The following is a 17535-nucleotide window of genomic DNA, read 5'->3' as shown; positions in this document are numbered from 1 at the left end:
TTGGAGCTGGTGGCCTGGACCCTCAGTCTGCGTCGGCAGTGCTTTGTAAACCTGTTGGTGAATTAACCTCCGTTTAGCAGTCAGATCATGAAGATAATCAATCAACATTGGGTATTCAAGATTAGAAAACACACTTGGTCTAGGGACCCCCCAAACATTCGCAGGACGGCCGAACACTATTTCATAGGGACTGAGCCCTACTCGGGAGTGTACGGTCACCCTTGTTGACAACAAAGCTAGAGGCAAAGCGTCAGGCCACGAAAGACCAGTCGTAGCCTGAATCTTAGCCAGTTTGAGTTTAAGGGTGCCATTATACCCCTCAACCAAACCTGCTGACTGGGGATGATTGGCGCTATGGAATTTTTGATTAATTCCAAGGCCCTTACACACACTCTTCATCACACTCCCCACAAACTCACTTCCGTTATCAGACCATACAATTCGGGGCATTCCATACCGAGGAAAGTATTCCTTCAGCAGGATTTTCGCAGTAGACAGGGCTGTATTGTCTTTAAGAGGATAGGCTTCAATCCATCGGGAGAATGCGCAAACCACAACTAAAACGTATTTCATGTTATTGCATCGCTCCATATGGATGAAGTCTAGCTGGATCACTTCAAAGGGATTTGAAGGGGGAGCAAAATGGCCGGGAGGTGTAGGGGTTCCCTTACCAGGATTGTACAACATACATATCATGCAATTCTTGACCAATCTCTCAGCACATTTCGTAATACCATCATTCTTCCACACAGGAGACAACAGCTTACAAATACCTTTCGCACTAATATGTGCTAACCCGTGTGCCATCGTCACAACAACCAGCACATACGCATCTGGCAACATCCACCTCTTATGCTCCGACAAATCGACCCAACAACCATTCGCATCCAACTTTCCCGTACTCTTTCCACTTCGTCTTTTCAGTATCAGTGGCCTCATTCTGAATCGCTTTCACACTTTGGATAGTATCCTCACACATACTAGTCTCTGTAGGCTACCTAACCGAACTCGTCACATACATTCTAGTGCTAAGGTTCCGGGCAGTCTCCTTAGCAGTCTCATCCGCAAACGCATTACCACGACCAACATCATCAGTCACCTTACGATGCGCACTACATTTAACAATCGCTACCTGCTTAGGCAACGTAAGTGCATCCAAAAGATCATTCACAAGCTGTCCATGCTGAATCTTTGTACCATGCGACGTCATAAAACCTCTCTCTCTCCACAACCGTCCAAAACTATGCGCGACGCCAAAAGCGTATTGGCTGTCGGTAAACACATTCACTCGTTTCCCTTTCGCCAACACACACGCTCTAGTTAAAGCAATCAGCTCTGCAGCCTGGGCAGAGTTCTGATTCAATCTCGCAGCTTCCACAACAGTGTTCAACGTTACCACAGCATACACAGTAGTCACATCACCATTTGGCAATTTTTAAAACATGAACCATCCACATACAAAGTTCCATCGGGATCTTCCAAAGGAGTGTTTTTAAGGTCCACTCGACCTTTTGTTTCCTCCTCAGTCCTTAAGTAACAGTCATGCGCTGCTACTTCATCTGACTCTGCACTAATTGGCAATAAGGTCGCCGGGTTTAGAACATTACAACGTTTTATCTGAATATGACTTGTCAACAGCGTCAATTCGTACCCTGACAACCTCGCACTCGTCAAGTGTTGGGTTTTCGTACGATTCAAAAGAGTGTCAACTGCATGTGGCACCATCACCGTAAGCATATTACCCATGACCAATCCTGCTGATTGTCGGATGGACACCGCAGCTGCCGCTGTTGCTCTCAAACAACTCGGCAATGCTCTAGCTACCGGGTCCAAGGTCGAGGAAAAATATGCACATGGACGTTGCTTATCGCCGAAGGGTTGCGTTAAGACACTCAATGCACAACCTTCCCTCTCGTGAACGTATAGTGTAAACGGCTTGCTGTAGTCAGGGGTACCTAACACAGGGGCCGAACACAATGCGTCACGCAGTTCAGAAAAACTTTTCTGACATTCTTCCGTCCATGGTAAAGGAGTTGGTACATCTTTGCACGTAAGAGCCACCAATGGTTTCGCTAGCAATGAAAAATTTGGAATCCACTGTCTGCAGTATGACGTGATACCTAGAAAGGCACGCACATCTCTTTGGGTGGTTGGCACAGATATTCGCGCAATCGCTGCAATTCTCTCTGGGGTCAACCGTCTTCCCTCCTTTGACAATAAGTGACCTAGATAGGTTACTTCTTGACAACAATATTGAAGTTTAGAAGGTGACACCATGTGATGTAAGTCTCAAAGATGTTGCAACAATGACACCGTAGCAATTTTACAGATGTCCTGAGTATCTGCAGCCACCAATAAGTCGTCGACGTATTGGATTAAGGCTGCACCAGCCGGTAACACAAAGGCATTGAGTTAGCCCTTCAAGGCTTGACTGTATATCGATGGACTCTCACAGTAGCCCTGAGGAGCACGTTTAAACCGGAAGCTACGACCACCAAGAGAGAAACCGAAAAGGTCTCTGCTTTCTTCAGCAATCGGAATACTGAAGAACGTATTCTTCAGATCGATCACTGAAAACCATGACGCCGAGGCTGGAATCAGAGTCAGTAGCGCCGTGATGTCAGGCACAACCGGGAACTGAGGAATCACAATTTTATTTACCTCCCGTAAATCGATAACAAAACGATAAACAGGTGGTTTGGAAGGATCGGTACGTTTCAAAATAGGCAGTACAGGGCTGTTGCACACGTTTCCCCGGGTCTCCTCAATAACATCTTTCTCGATCAGATCATAGATGATCGCCAACAGTGCTCGTTCACCGTCAAGAGATATTCGGTACTGGGGAATACGTGGCAACCGTACATTAGATTTCAAGTGAACAACATAAGGGGAGATGTCGAGCAGGCCCACGTCATTGGGACCTGTTGCCCACAAAGATGCAGGAAGAGAACTCAATTCCGGTGGAAGTTTATCGAGAGATAAGTACATTGGAGAGAGAACTCTCTCACCCAAAGTAAGCTTTACTCCCGCAGGAGAACAGTACAGAGTCGCATAGAAACGTTTTAGCAAATCCAGACCCAAAAGATTTTCACCACAACCAGTGGTCAAAATCAACGGAGCTTGCAGCTCACGAGGCCCAATTGTAAGTGGCAAAGGGCACGAAACCGGATTGCTAACAGGGGCGCCAGAGAATCCAACGGAAACATTTGTTAAGCCAGACAAAGGTGCGCCAGGGAGTTTCGAATGCATGATGGAACTTTTCGCTGCACCAGTGTCCAACAGAAAAGGCTCAACGACGCCCGATGTGGCAACTGCGACGTAAGGCCCTCTCTGATCAACCGGAACTGATACTACTCCCTCTCCTTGTCTATGGCTGTCCTAGTAATTACCGTCGTCAGTTCCCTGATCGACGTAATAGTCATCTACATTATACTGCTCAGATCGTCCTTGCGATGATCCACGTTGATCAAAACAATTGTTGGAATTTGACGAATTGTCTGAACGATCATTTTGAGCACCACGACCCCTACCACGTGATGTCTGCTGAGCACCACCACGACCTCCTCTAGACGAATTACCACTGTTACGCTCATTTAGGACTGGACAGTTGAATTTTAAATGTCCCTCCTGTCTACAATAGGCACACTGATTGTACCCTAACGAAGATCTCTGCGAAGAAGAGCCATTTCGCGATTGCGACCTATTAGATTGCGACTGTGATCTATTACGTTGCTGCGAATCATTCTGAGTCGAACGCTGAGGATACGCTTGCTGCAACAACACTTTAGTTTTGAGTTTTTTCGTCTTTTTATCAGCGCGGTCATTCTCTTCTTTCTCCCTATTCTCATAATATTGTGCCGTAGCCAATATTTGAGCAGATGTAGAGACAGCCCACGCACTCTCTCAGAATTTTTCAATTTATTGCTCAAGTCGGGCAATAGGTTAGAGACAAATGTATCCACAAACAACCGCTGACCACCCTCAGTACTCATATCCTGACCACTGTGATCGATGAATGCCTCCTCAAATCTCGTAAAGAAGTCAGAGACACTCTCGTCCTTCTTCTGTCTACAAGCTGACAACTTGTCCCAGTTCACCCTCATAGCTGGCATAAGCGTTTTCATCAGGGTAATAATTCTCTGAGGGAGAGCAGCAATAAGCTGTTCAGGCTTAGCCCCACCAGTTTGTCGCGTATCTGCCGCAGTAAGGGCAGCCCAATCACCACCTAATTCATTTGCGTGATCTTCCTGACGAATCTTGGCCCATACCGGTTGCGGTACGACATTGCCAAACAGCATATCGATATCGGCAAGATTCATTATCGTCGCATCTACGAGCTGCGACAACTCCTTATAATACCCTGCAGGATTTTTGCGAGGGTCAGGCAAAGATTGCTTCACCTGTAAAACTTCTGATCGTTTCCATGGGAGATGTATCCATACTCTCTGGAAATGTGGCAGGATAATAGGAACAGCAGCAGCATCACCTGGCATCCACACTGGTGGAACTTCACGCATGGGAAACTGACCAGACGCATCTAACTGTCTCTCAACATCCTCAACGAACAATGCTTGAGGCATCATAGAGGGGCGAAGAGCCAATAAGTTCTCGACAGCACGTCGAACATTAGTACCCACCACCATTCCGCTCGAAAACTGGAGCTGTAGATTGGTTAAAGCAGTTAATACATCGTCCGATGCATCTGCCGATATTTGATCACGCAAAGCCTTGCACTTTTCCTCAAAAACATATCATTGTGTCGGTATATTGAATTGACTAAACGTATTAAATACCGAACGTGGTGGATTCCTATAGGGGTGCAGCATCCATGACATCGCCATATTGTACAACGCAGCACGTTCCCTATTACCGGGAAGCTGACTACGTCTTTGTGGACCGTCCGAACCAGCGGACTCAGAAATAGGTCCAAGAGAATTAGCAAAATTAGCAGCAACTAAAGGAGTACGACGTCGGGTAGATGGGAGAAGTATACGATAGAGTGGAAACAAGAGAAGAATCGGGAACAGAAGAAACAACAGGAGTAAGTAAAACAGGAGCAGTAGCGGGAACAGGAGTATGAGGAAGTACAGGCGGGGGAGCAGTAGGAACAGAAGCGGGCAAAGGAATAGGAACAGTCGGAGGAGCAGGTTGAGGAGCAGGTACAGGAGGAACCACGGGAGCTGTGGTACCCTGTGCGTACGGAGGTGGTGACTTCATAAGATAGGACATTAAGGGATCCTCAACTAATTCCTCCTTCTTATCCGACTCCGTTGGCAAAGCGGGATAACATTTATCTATAGTCATACGTTGAGGCCTATCAAAAACTTCCTTTTCCTTTTCCTCCTTATCACGCTGAAACTGCTCTGCTTTCTTTACAATGGTAGCAACACCATCTCTATGATTACGTTTTGTCTGTCTGATCTCTTTCTGTCTGGCTTCTTTGCGCCATAACCGAAAGGCATCAAACATGGCCGGCCTTGACTTTTTCTTAAACAATTTAGCCTCAAGGTTATCTAAAATCGGGGTCTCGAAACTACCATGAGGTGGCCAACTAAGGACACCATCTTTTTTGGTATAACGGATCCAATATTCATTAAAGGTAATCGGACCTAAACCATGCTTGCTGTAAAGCTCATAAGTGGGAGTTCCAACCGGAGGTATCGGACACGAGTCCTCCAGCCGGGAATCCGTACCACAACGTCTGAAACAACTAAACAAAGTACTGCCACCAGGCATCGTGCACACTAGCCGAGTTTCACAAACTTCAAGGGTTACGGGATTTACCAAGTCCCTGCAAAGAGCAAAAACACTCGGTTTTTGGCGGCTGCAGTCGTCAAATATCACAACAAAGAACCAAGTACGAAGAACCACAAATGCAATGGAACCATGCAACCACTAAGCAACCACAACCAAGGACTCTGGGAGCGACCCACAAATACTTAACTCAAAGATCGATGGCGTCACCAGGAAGGCCCGTCCATCGTCTCGCTGTACCAAGGTCTACGCCAAGCGCCAAAACAGGTCTACAGTCAGGGCAGCAGTCCGTCGCAGCCGTCAGGAGGCGGGAATCTTCGCGGGAAAAGTCGTCGGGCCACTTATTTCGACAACAGGATCGATGAAGCGGGGTGCACCTTCCCTCGGAGATTTCACATGAAGTTCCTCACGATCGTCGGGCTTGGACCGGTACCACTGATGCAGCCCCACGTGGGGCGCCAACTGAAGGACTGGGTTATTTAAGACCCAGCGGTGCCAGGGGACAACACCTGAAACCTTCGTGGGTAACCTGTTCCGGCGTACAAATGACAGACACGGGACACTTCCTTCGGCGTCAAAGATTCGAGGTTTATTTACTGCAGGGAACACAGAAGTCACGTGAAGTACACAGCCGGTATGTTCGCGGGATCTGATTCCATTTACTACTGTGGATCGCTCCTTTTTATACAGTTTTCTCCCATACGTTAACATGATACACAAAGGTTTACAACTTAGTTCCCATCGTTATCCCCAAAAGGGGTCGCTTTGATGTATTCAAGGTCCGGAACATAAGTACAGAAACATTCGGTGGTTCCCAACTGTAAAAACCCATCTTCCCACCATTAGTACATTCCAATCGGCAGTAAACAGATCGAAGAAGGAACAAGGACAGGTGCAGAGGAAGGCAGAAACAGTGGGGAGATCGGAAAGGGTGTAAAAGGGGTGGTATCGGGAAACACGAGCTGCAGGCATCAAAAGGACGTGCCTAATGAGATGCACGGCTGAGACAATAGACCGGCACGGCAAGATGTGCCTCGAGCGGGGCCATCTGCCTTACTGTATCATCCCCCTCATCATAAAGACACTTTCAAAGGAAACGTGTCTTCCGCAAAAGTCTTGGGAATCCCAGGGTCGCGAAGCGGACAGCGTCCGTTCGCTGGCTACTTGAGGGCAAGAGACAAAATGGATGCCATATCTAAGATGGAACCCGTGGGTACAGATAGATAAACCCACGAAACAAACGAACGGTTCTAGTTAGCACAACGAAACTGCGCACACCCACTAAACTCGTCATTTGCGGTTCATAGATACCAGACTCGACCATATTCGTGCGAGTTGAAAACACCACTTACGATCGTCACGGAACCTCAGGGTTCGAGTCTCGGTAATGTTGCTTAAACCTGCTGTGATTCTGGGCACATCACTTATTCTCCCCGTGCCTAACAAAAATGAAGGTGTCCTCATGTAATACAACTGATGCTATGTAAAGCGCTCTGATACCCAATTCGGGTTAAGTTTGCGCTATATAAAACTCTGCAAAAAAAAAAAAACTACTCGCTACCTGTCCTGTGTGCAGTGCACGGGCTGATACCTACACTTGGGTGTCCGTAGGTGTTGTGCAGTAACCATTAAACTACTCACTACTTCCCTGTGTGCATTGCATGGGCAGGTACCTGCCCCGGGTGTTCATAGGTGTTGACCTGTAGCCAGTGAATGCCCCCTACCGGTCACCCCACTTTGCCCTGTGTGAAGTGCATGGGCAGGTACCTGCCCCGGGTTGTCCTTAGGCCTTGAGCAGAAGCAATTAAATGGGCGCATCCCGCCGTCTCGCCGCCCTGTTAAACATTTGTCTTCTTTGGGCCTTGCTGTGGAGTCCCAGGGCTGTCCAGGTTACTGGGCTCAGGTTGTTTCAATCTGAGTCTTGGAGCCTTTTAATATAGGTGTCCTGGGCCGGCTTCTTACTGCGGCATCCCAAACTGAGCCCTTTAGCACTTCATCCTCCGGTTTGTGAGTCTGGGAGCTGGTGTGAGGTTGGAGAACAAGATCTCCATAAACAACCAATACCAGTTAATAATTTAATGTCTAGCCAATGCGTATTCTTTCAAAACATTAACATTATTTTACATGATCCGTGCACACTGAAATACTGCACATAGTGTTCCAGAAGCAAACGATTCTACCCAGGAGTACGAATACCCTTCAGTAACTACTGGGGGCCCTGCCTTTTTGGATCCTGTAACACAACCTCATGGGGTACAGTACTCTGTGTGTGTGTGTGTGAGAGAGATCAGGTTTCGGAGCCTCCCTTGGAGGGCTCTATTATCTGAGTGCAACCGTTTTGTTGGTCATGACGTTGAATATTTGCCCTCCTAGTTAGAGATCATTTCTCTCTCCAGCCCCCACTTTAGATTTCTCCTGAATGTGCACAGTACTTTTTCTGTTGTCTCTCAATGGGTGAAGCAACCGTAGATCCATTGTGCTTGGGGTCCGTGATGCTCCATGAGGTGTCCACTGCATGACTCGTGAGCGGGAGAAGCTGTGATTCCACCTGGTGCATGAGCCCCGCACCTAGGTCACAACTGTCCACTGCATGACTCGTTAGCGGGAGAAGCTGTGATTCCAACTGGTGCATGAGCCCCGCACCAGGTCACAACCTGTCCAATGCATGACTGGTGAGCGGGAGAAGCTGTGATTCCAACTGCTGCATGAGCCCCGCACCAGTTCACAACCCGTCACAAATATTCCTTTTTGCACATGCATGATCATTGTGTCTATGTCTTTGGTGTGATTTACTCATAACATGGAATTTACACCGCTATTAGAGGGGACTGGATGGCTCAAAGCACAGCCATCAAACTTCTTATCGATTTTAAAACGATTTGACTTACAACCCTTAGACACCGGCGAGTTCCATTCCACTTCTGGGGCCTGATGGAAGAAGAATTATTAAGACGGCAGCAAATGGGTGTAATTGAGCAGGTATCTGGCTATTCACCGTCGGTTGGGGGGTGGCCTCTTTCTATGAGAAGGACTCCTCATAGTGCTGCAAACATTGTTAAAGTGGGTCATTTAGCTTGCACGCTAAGGGCACCAAGAAGTTGCCAAGACTAAGGCCCATCTCAGGGTAATGGTGTGTTTTTCCCAGGGATGGATGATGCAGTTGCTGAGGCAGTAATAACTTGCCATGCCTGCCAGGTGGAAGGAGGGGCAGCCCAGCCTGCTCCTGTTGTGCCGGAAGAGCCATGCCAAACACCCTGGAGCAGTATGGATTTCAGAAGCTTCCCAAAGGCTGAATGAGGGGCATTCCTAGTTCCCAGTTGTGGAAATTGTCTCTTCCATAGTGTTCCAGAAGGTACACCCTTTGTTTAAAAAGACACTTGCCACATTTGGGCTACCGGTAGAGCTCAAAACAGATAGATAAATGACCTCCAAAGTCAGGAAACTGAATTCAAGGGCTACCAAGACCGCCTAGGAATCGAGCACTGGAAAAGAACGATGTAGTGGCCATAAGCCCCTAGGGAGGTGGAATGGTTTGAGGACTTTATACCAGGCCCTCTGCATTGGTGAGGAGCTAGGACTAGATCTTGATTGGTGTTTACAGTATTTCCTGAGAGTCTGTCGTAACGGCCCACAGCTTTACCCAATGGTCTCCCATGGCCCCCCTGGTTAAGTAATCCTGTGGGGAGCGTCGATTCAACGCTCCACTCCCAGATGCGCTGCATGACGTGGATCGCTGGTCCAACCAATAATTCTCCATTTAACCAAGTTCAAAATGAATCTTGTTTTGTCCATAATTCAAAAGCTGGTTAAGTGACCCCACCGGGCAGGTTTCCAACTGGACCCACGTGGCCCATTGTGGGCCTAGATGTCACCAAGACCCCAACAAGAACTCGAAAGGCCTGTGCAACCCAACTTCAAGTGGGGGACCAGGTGGTTTTAAGACCGAAACCCAGAGTGGAAATTTCATAGTCTCTTTGAGAGCAAACCATTTTGTATTTATTTTTATTTATTGCAGTTTTGATGGCACGAACTCGACCCAGGGGCATCGAAGTGCTTTTCAGGAGTACCAGTTACGATTACACGAGGTCAAACCTTGACAGGTGCGGTACATTTACAAAAGTAAGTCAGTCTGTCCTCGGTCCGTCGACCTCGGGGCCTGAAGGGCGGCGCTCGCAGTCCCTTTAGCGGGGTGACTCGTGGGATCCGATGCTGCATACCCGATGCCCATGTATACCCGATGCTGGGTCCCGAACTAGGAGCTAGGGGCGCAGGTGGCGTTGTTTGGGGTCGGGCTCGGGGCCCCCAGAATCTGCCCTTTTCGGGGGGAGCGGCGAGGCGGGTGGGACTAGCCTGGGGTTGGGGGTAGTAGAACCCGCCTGTGGTCTAACACTAGATAGATGGACGTAATTTTGCCAACTCCACCGCCAAAGAAATGAATTGACAACAGGGAGAAGTGGCATCAAAGCTGGTGGCTGACTTTATTTGTCAAAGGCACCCCGTTAAAGATGGCTCAGTGGGTGACGGCACCTGCTGCACACATGTGTATCCGGCAGGGCTCGGAGCTTCATACTGGTAACATGGCTTGGGTGCTCGGTGAAGGGGTCTGTGTGTGAGATCTCGCCGTAGCCTTGAAAATAATGAAATAGATGGGGGGGAGAAGGGGGGGGGAGAGAGGGGCATGACGTGAAACATGCATGACTCCATTCCAGTGATGTTGTCAGTGTGCGGCGATCGGCGTGAGTGTAACCTGCAGGCTCGCACGTTCACTGACTGGTAAAACAACTCCTTGAACCCGTGCATGCATCCGTGCGCCTCGAGGCGCCCCTGGCCAGCTGCTCACGCTTTGTCTCATTACTTCATTGTTCTGTGGGTAGGAGGCCTGCATGTGAATGGTGTGGTAATGACGCATCCAATTTGCAAAGTTTGATTAGTGGGCGGGTAGCTTCCAGCTGCTGGGGTCGTGCATGCATTACATTGCATACCTTGAATATACACAGAGAGCTGGAGAATGAATGCAAATAGCGCCTGCCTCGGTCAGCAGTTAAATGTAAAGCAGCGGGCGGGGTCCTTGCTCCCCCCCTAATGCACCCCTGAGTGTGGGGAGGGGCGAGGCGGGTCCGGCTTTGTTTCCAGTGACCCCTGGCACTGCTCTGATAACAGGATTACTCATTGCTTTCTTATCGGGTTTTGGGAGGGGGTGGGGGGGGGGGCAGGTGGGGTGGGGGAAGAGATCCTGCTGCGGCAGAGGGCACATTTCAGGTGATAGGGTGTTGTGCCTCAGCGCCGCTGGGACGGGTCCAGCCTGTCCGGTCTGCGTGTGCGAATGCTAGTATCTGAAACCTAACGTAAAACCAGCATTTGCAATGCAATGGCTCTCGCATTAGTTCCACTTTGCGGTATTAGCGCTGTAAATAGCAATGTTTCTTTATATACAAGTTGGCAATTAACCAGTGGCGGAGGTCAACGCTAATGCCTGCCAGACAAAGTAAACTGCGGCAGCTTGTCGACTCTTAAGAGGGGGGGGGGAGAGAGAGGGGGTCTTTGAAACCAGCCTCGATGCCCCAGAGCCAGCGAGCTTTGGGGTGCGGGCAGATGGGGCAACGATGCAGTGCTGTGATGGTTCAATGCGCCCTGGCACCACGTGGTTGTAGATGGGGTCCTGGTACAATGGGGGTGTTGGGAGGTGGGGGGAGCAGGGAGGTGATGGTTTTTAACTGCGCTGGGCGGCCGAGCAGCAGCGCTCATTGAGCTGGCTTTAGCCCCGTGGCGTGAATACATGAATGCAAGCTGGACGTGCTTACAAGAACATGCCTGCCGGTGTGCCCCTACTCCAGCCAAGGAAGCGAGCACAGGGTGGACTGCGTTGGAAAGTAGAGGGAGGGGGGGGGGGGCGCGTTTCGGCAACCTTGGCCAAAGGACTTCCAAGAGTGGACGGGGCTGCCCGCGAGGCAATGCAAAGCAAACTTGGCATGCGCGTGCGCGGCCTTCCTCAGTTGCTGAATGATGGATGAATGACTGGGTGAATTGAACCCGCTATGCCCTTTATGTCCCATTTGCAGGCTTGAGCCACGACTCGAGAATGGATGCATGCATAAATGAGCGAACACGTGGATAGGCTGAATAATGAATCGACGGATTAACTGAATCGTTGAATGAATGAGTGTACTTGTGGACGAAAGAATGCATGCATGCATGCATGGATGGATGGATGGATGGAATCAATACAAGAATGCGAGGCTACCATGAATGAATGAACACATGGCTAGGGGTTTGATACATGCATTCAACGGATGAGCGCGTTGGCCCCCTGAAAGCTGAGGCTCTCACAAATGAACCAACGCAGAAATGAGGGCATCAATGAATGGATTAATTGAACCTATTCATACCCTTGCCTAATGGAAGTTGAGGATACTGGCCATGAATGAATGAATCAATCAATGAATAACTGTTGTCCCACAGTAGCTGCATCTAGGGAGATGAAACGTTCTGTCATTGTTGGTCCTGTTGGCGAGGCTGGTCAATTTGATTGTAAAGCTGGCTTGGTGAATCAAATGATCGCCAATGGCACCTAAACGCCACGGCTCATACTTCAGGCAATACCAGCTCCGCGCTTCATCCTTCTAAGGTGGACGAATCCAATACCATTACATTTGGTGGCAGTAGCACATAACAGAAGAGACTTGTTATAAGGTGCAATTTAACGTCGAATTGTTAGAACTGCTGTGAACGATCCGCAGAATTTTAAGCAGGGGCGTAGCGCCAGGAGTGGCCCCAACCTTAAAGAGGCCCCGTTAAAAAACATGGAGTTGGCTTAAGGAGGGGTAAAAGGGCACACGAGTGTGGCAGAACGGGGGACTGCCAGGAGTGGAATGCGCAGCCGAGGCGCACTTGATGACTGATTTTCCAGCTACTATTTACATGTGGAAACACCAAGTGCCTATATTGACATTTATGCGGTACACTTTGCATGCCTGCGGTGCCCAAAAGGCTTTCCTCCCCCTCCTCGTTTTATATATTTAAATAACCTATTTATATTATATTACATGCTTGCAGCACTCCAAATACTCTTATGGTGATGTTTTTTTTATGACTGGCGATTAGTGCCCTAGTCGTTGGGTTTACACTCCCAGTTTGATTATGAATCCCATCTGTCGGGCAAGTGACTGTTATTACTTTGCGTTACTCAACACCGTATTTCGTTGTAGTCATGACATGCTCCAAGTACCCGACTTGGAGGTACTACATCTGTGGATACTCTTCTTTATACCACTAATACATTATTATTATTATATATTTTTTTTTAAATAAGCTCTTTTAATTTCAACTAGAGACCGCTTTTGGCTGTCTGTTGTCGATGACCTTTTGTTTACACGGGCAATACTTGCAGTGGGCGATGGGTCAGCCCATTCCTTACCATTGGTTGGCTCCTTGGCAGTCAGTGTTGCTTGCTTCTTATTTGGTGGCTTTCCTTCGTTGTCTTTTGCTTCCCCCTCCCTTGGCGCAGAGCTTCTTTACCGTTCTTTTGAATGGGCGAGCTGCATCCTACCACAGCTCCATATTCGAGATTTCTTGTTCTTCTTTCAGCATTCTATGGTAGTGAATAGTTTTTGTTTTTTCCCTTGTATACCGCTTCCCTGCGCTCTGTGTGGGTTCCTCCACCCCCACCACAATTCTGCTTGGTAATTTTTTTTCTTTTATTCACCTCCCCTCCTCCCCCCCCTCCAACGCACACACACACTCCCCATACTGTGTTGCCGGCTCCCTCTTGTTGCAAACACACAATTGTGTGCGAACTCCCTGCCAAGCGTCCTTCCTCCACCACATTGTGTTCTCTCTCACTCCCTGAGTTTTGCTCTCCCTCGTGCGTTGCTTTTCTCCTTCCTCTTCCCAGTTTTCCCGCCTGTCGTTTAAAAAAAAAATGTACGGGGGCGGTAGTCCAGTGAGGAAATTGCTCTTTCATACTGCTGCTTTTTAAAAATGTTATTCATGGATCCTGCTCGCATCGGTGAATTATAGTCATCCATGTCATTTCGTAAGCGCACACGTTTACCTTTGGGCATGCTGTACAAAGCATCGCTATATGCATTGGCTGAGGCAGTTGGTTACAAAGGAAAGACCGGTTGACTTTGCCAGTGCTTGTTTTTAATTCTGCTGATGCTGTTCAGCATTATCAATAATTTTTTCTGTTCTTGCAGTTGCTGAACAGGATTGACAGAAAGCAAAGCTGAAAGGTGAGGCCTGTGTTTTGTTTGGTTATAATGGGGTCTATCAGACAGCTGCTCTTCCAAGCTGGTCTAAAAACACGTCTGAAATAAACCTAGTGTGCTTTGCCTCTGTTCACAGGAGTTTCTTTTACACCTTATACAATTGACTGGTGAATCATTCCGTCTGCCTGGGAGTGCTTCCCCTGCAATGCATCAGTGACCGGTGTAAATCTCAAAAGTACACTGAATCCTCACACCCTTTTTAGGTTTCGCCTAGCGGAAGCTGCGCTCTGCGCAGCTTTTCCGCGCAGGCGAAATCCTGTTGAGAAGAGTAGTGTGGCTTTTGTTCGGCCCTCGTCCTTGATTGGCTGGCTCCGTAAACGGAGCCTTGCCATTGGACGAGGGGCCTGTCCGTCAATGCCGGACCAGACACGGGGGCGTTCCCGACATTCTTTGGCTTTTGCCGACGTCACGGGACGCCGGGAACGCCCCCGTGTCTGGTCCTGGCATTGCCGGCACTCGAACGGGAAGGCGGCAATTAGCGGTGTTAAAAGTAGCAGCGCCCGAGAGCCGGCCGGCTCCGGGCGGAGGCTGCCAGCGGGAGCGGCAGGTAATTGGAATGATTCCGAGCACGGACTGCTCACACTTTTCCTCGTGGCCCGCCTCACGCATCCATTTACAGCTATCCGCGCCAGGGGCCGCACCCACTTTCCTGAAACGAGAGCTGCAACCGGTTTCGCAACACTGAGTCTTGCTGTTCCTGTGAGAGCCAGGGACTGCGCTGCACAGGCCCGCCGAGTACAGAACAGGGCATCGCGGAACGCATACAGGTAACGAGCGGCAGGAGCACCGTGCACCAGCCGCCGGGAAAACAAACAACGCCATCTTACTGCTTGGAAGTGTGCGAGGCGCCCCCCTCCGTTAAAATGGCGACGGCCGCGGGGGCGCAACTTGTGTTCCATGCCCAATGAGCTTTGTGAATGGGGTATCATCCCGGACAGAGGGAGGTTGTTTACTCCATGTGTAGTGTTTTGGATGTGTTTCTTCCTCACCGCAGCTTACCTAACACGACTTGGCTGTTGAAAAACAAACGACGCCATCTTACTGCTTGGAAGTGTGCGAGGCGCCCCCCTCCGTTAAAATGGCGACGGCCGCGGGGGCGCAACTTGTGTTCCATGCCCAATGAGCTTTGTGAAGAAAGACCCGAGCTTGTGGTTTGTCTGGCAACATTTCATCTCAAACGATGAAACTTAAAAGAACAGATCTACTTTCATAACCAAGCGAACGTGTTAATGTAATCTTCATTCATAGTAAAACCTACACGTGCTCGTACACAACACCCTGAAAAGCAAGACGCCGGTTGCATATTCATGTAGCGGCGGGGATCGCCCTTTTTACGCATCGGCAGAAAGGTCGTGGCAGAGGTCATCCTCCGAGGGTCATTGCGTAGAGGGGGCAGAGGGACCAGCGGGGGCTGCCGGCCGATCAATGGCTGTCACTCACCAGCAGATCTCTGCGGTAGGCAACCTCGGGCGCGCCTGCAACTGGGGCAGCGCCGGCCGAGGGAGCAAGTGGCACAACTGGTAAACGGAAGGGGGGCCCCAGGGGAAGTAATTATGAGACTCAGACAGACGCTGTGGGGAGGGGGTGGGGGGCTTCGGAGGATCCCGTGGCGAGGGCTCAGTGACACGCCTTGAGCACGGAGACTAAACCCCCAGTGCAAATAGATTTAACAAAACACAGAAAACAAAGAACAATGTGAGTTGAAACAAATAGACCTCCGTGGGGCAGGAATACTTTTTTATTACTAGTTCAATAAAGCTTAGCAAATAACCCAAGTTCAATTTTTAAAATATACATTGCAACAGAAGGTGGGCAATCTACATGTAGCTCGCCCATGTCACTAAATATAACTGAGGCACGCCCGATGCCCGCCCAAGGAATGGCCAATGGCCTGGTCCATGCAACATATTTTGTCTGTCCATGCTGATTAATCTATATACAGTGAATCTACATAATGTGACTATGGTGAGAACTTGTCAAGGATCAGAATCAACCTTGAGCATTCAACGAAAAAATCTTCAAGAAGGGAAGATGCGCTAGAGATGCCCGATGAGACAGATCTAGCAGATGTGGAGTGTGAACGTTCTATGACGTAAAAAAAACAAATGTGATGATGAGCAGGTCAAGTTTTTGCTTTACGTTGTTAGAAGGCAGAACAATGGGATACGCGGCGAGCCGGGTATTTTTAGGGACGTCACGCCGTTCGTGGCAGGTGACATGCGCCGAGATGTAATCTGCTGCAAGGGTTGGAGCCCTTTTGTGTTTATTTAGCAATGCGCAGCGATGACGTCATTGTTACACGCGTCACTATATCTGAGGTGACCTAGGGAATACGAGCACTTGTACAGGACTCGGTGTACTGTTGTGTCATTAGAGGACACCGTGTACCTTTAAGTACGGTTATTACTTTGACAAATAAATAGAATAAGTGCTGGGGCCCAACGCATTTTTTTAGTAGTCTGCTGCTGGTGCCGAGGACTGAAAAGATTGCCAACTTGTTTTTTTTCACACCACCTTCCACCTGGCCCCTCGCTTTTGATGGTGTATAATGCCAGGTTAGCCTCTTCCAGGTCTCCGTCTACCAGCTAAAAGTTAAAATAGAGCCCTTTCCTTATCGGGTGACAAATTAATTAAACAAAAAAAAGATTACATATTTTTACACTGGTGTAATACTAGAAGCAGACAGCGATGCAGCAGCATCAGTGGAAACCCTCTAATACTCTTTATCGCATCTTACGCCCACTAATAAGGGCCATGTTCCCAAGAAAACTATTACTGGCTGTTTGACTCGTTGAAAAGACTGAAGGGTCACATCACAGGTCTGAAAAGATTAAACCAGCTTTGTTCCTACCCATTGACTTGATGAGTCTCACTTCTTGCCTAGTGCTACTTTTAGCTGACTTGGGTATCCATGGAAATACAACTTGTATAGGCAACTTCAAGATTGTTTTCGTGCCTCTGTTGCCTGCTTGTGACCCTGTTGCTTGCTTGGGACCCTGTTGCTTGCTTGGGACCCTGTTGCTTGCTTGTGACCCTGTTTTCGTGCCTCTGTTGCCTGCGGGGGGGCTCGCAGCGAGCCCACAGTGTGTGGGGTGGGGCTCGCAGTGTGTGGGGGGCTCTGTGTGGGTGTGTGTGTGGGGGGCCTCTGTGTGGGTGTGTGTGGGGGGCTTTGTGTGGCTGTGTGTGGGGGGGCTCTGTGTGGGTGTGTGTGTGTGGGGGGGGGTTTGTGTGTGTTGGGGGGGCTCTCTGTGGGTGTTGGTGTGTGTCATTTGCAAGAGATAAAGCTAGTGGCATTGTAAATGACAATGCCATTTATTTATGTTAAAAAAAAACATAAATAAAAATAATGTCAAGAGCAATGCCAATCGCTCTAACTTTAACAAAGGCGAAACCATTGCATTGTAAATGCTTGTTTGTTGTTGTTGTTTTCAAAAATGCATTATAAACAGTAAACCACCATTTTGTTTAATAGAAGCAATCTGGTAGGTTTTTAAAAATTTTATTTTTAGGTTTA

General features: G+C 48.8%; 1 protein-coding gene across 4 annotated transcripts in view; it reads left to right on the top strand.

The window, feature by feature from the left end:
- Positions 1-17535, top strand: part of DNAJC5G (DnaJ heat shock protein family (Hsp40) member C5 gamma) — a 188950-nt gene that overhangs the window by 26223 nt on the left and 145192 nt on the right. For 2 of the 4 annotated variants that reach the window (XM_086928153.1, XM_086928155.1), the window contains exon 1: positions 13950-13985. The exons of the other annotated variants lie outside the window; for them this stretch is intronic. The gene's annotated coding sequence lies outside the window, so the exon portion shown is untranslated. Of the gene's footprint in view, positions 1-13949; positions 13986-17535 lie in introns of those variants that run through there. 4 annotated transcript variants of the gene reach the window in all.

The sequence above is a fragment of the Lissotriton vulgaris genome, chromosome 6, assembly GCF_964263255.1.
Source record: "Lissotriton vulgaris chromosome 6, aLisVul1.2, whole genome shotgun sequence".
Classification (NCBI taxonomy): Eukaryota; Metazoa; Chordata; class Amphibia; order Caudata; family Salamandridae; genus Lissotriton; species Lissotriton vulgaris.
Note: the sequence above shows the minus strand (reverse complement) of the source record. Positions and strands in the feature narration are given on the sequence as shown.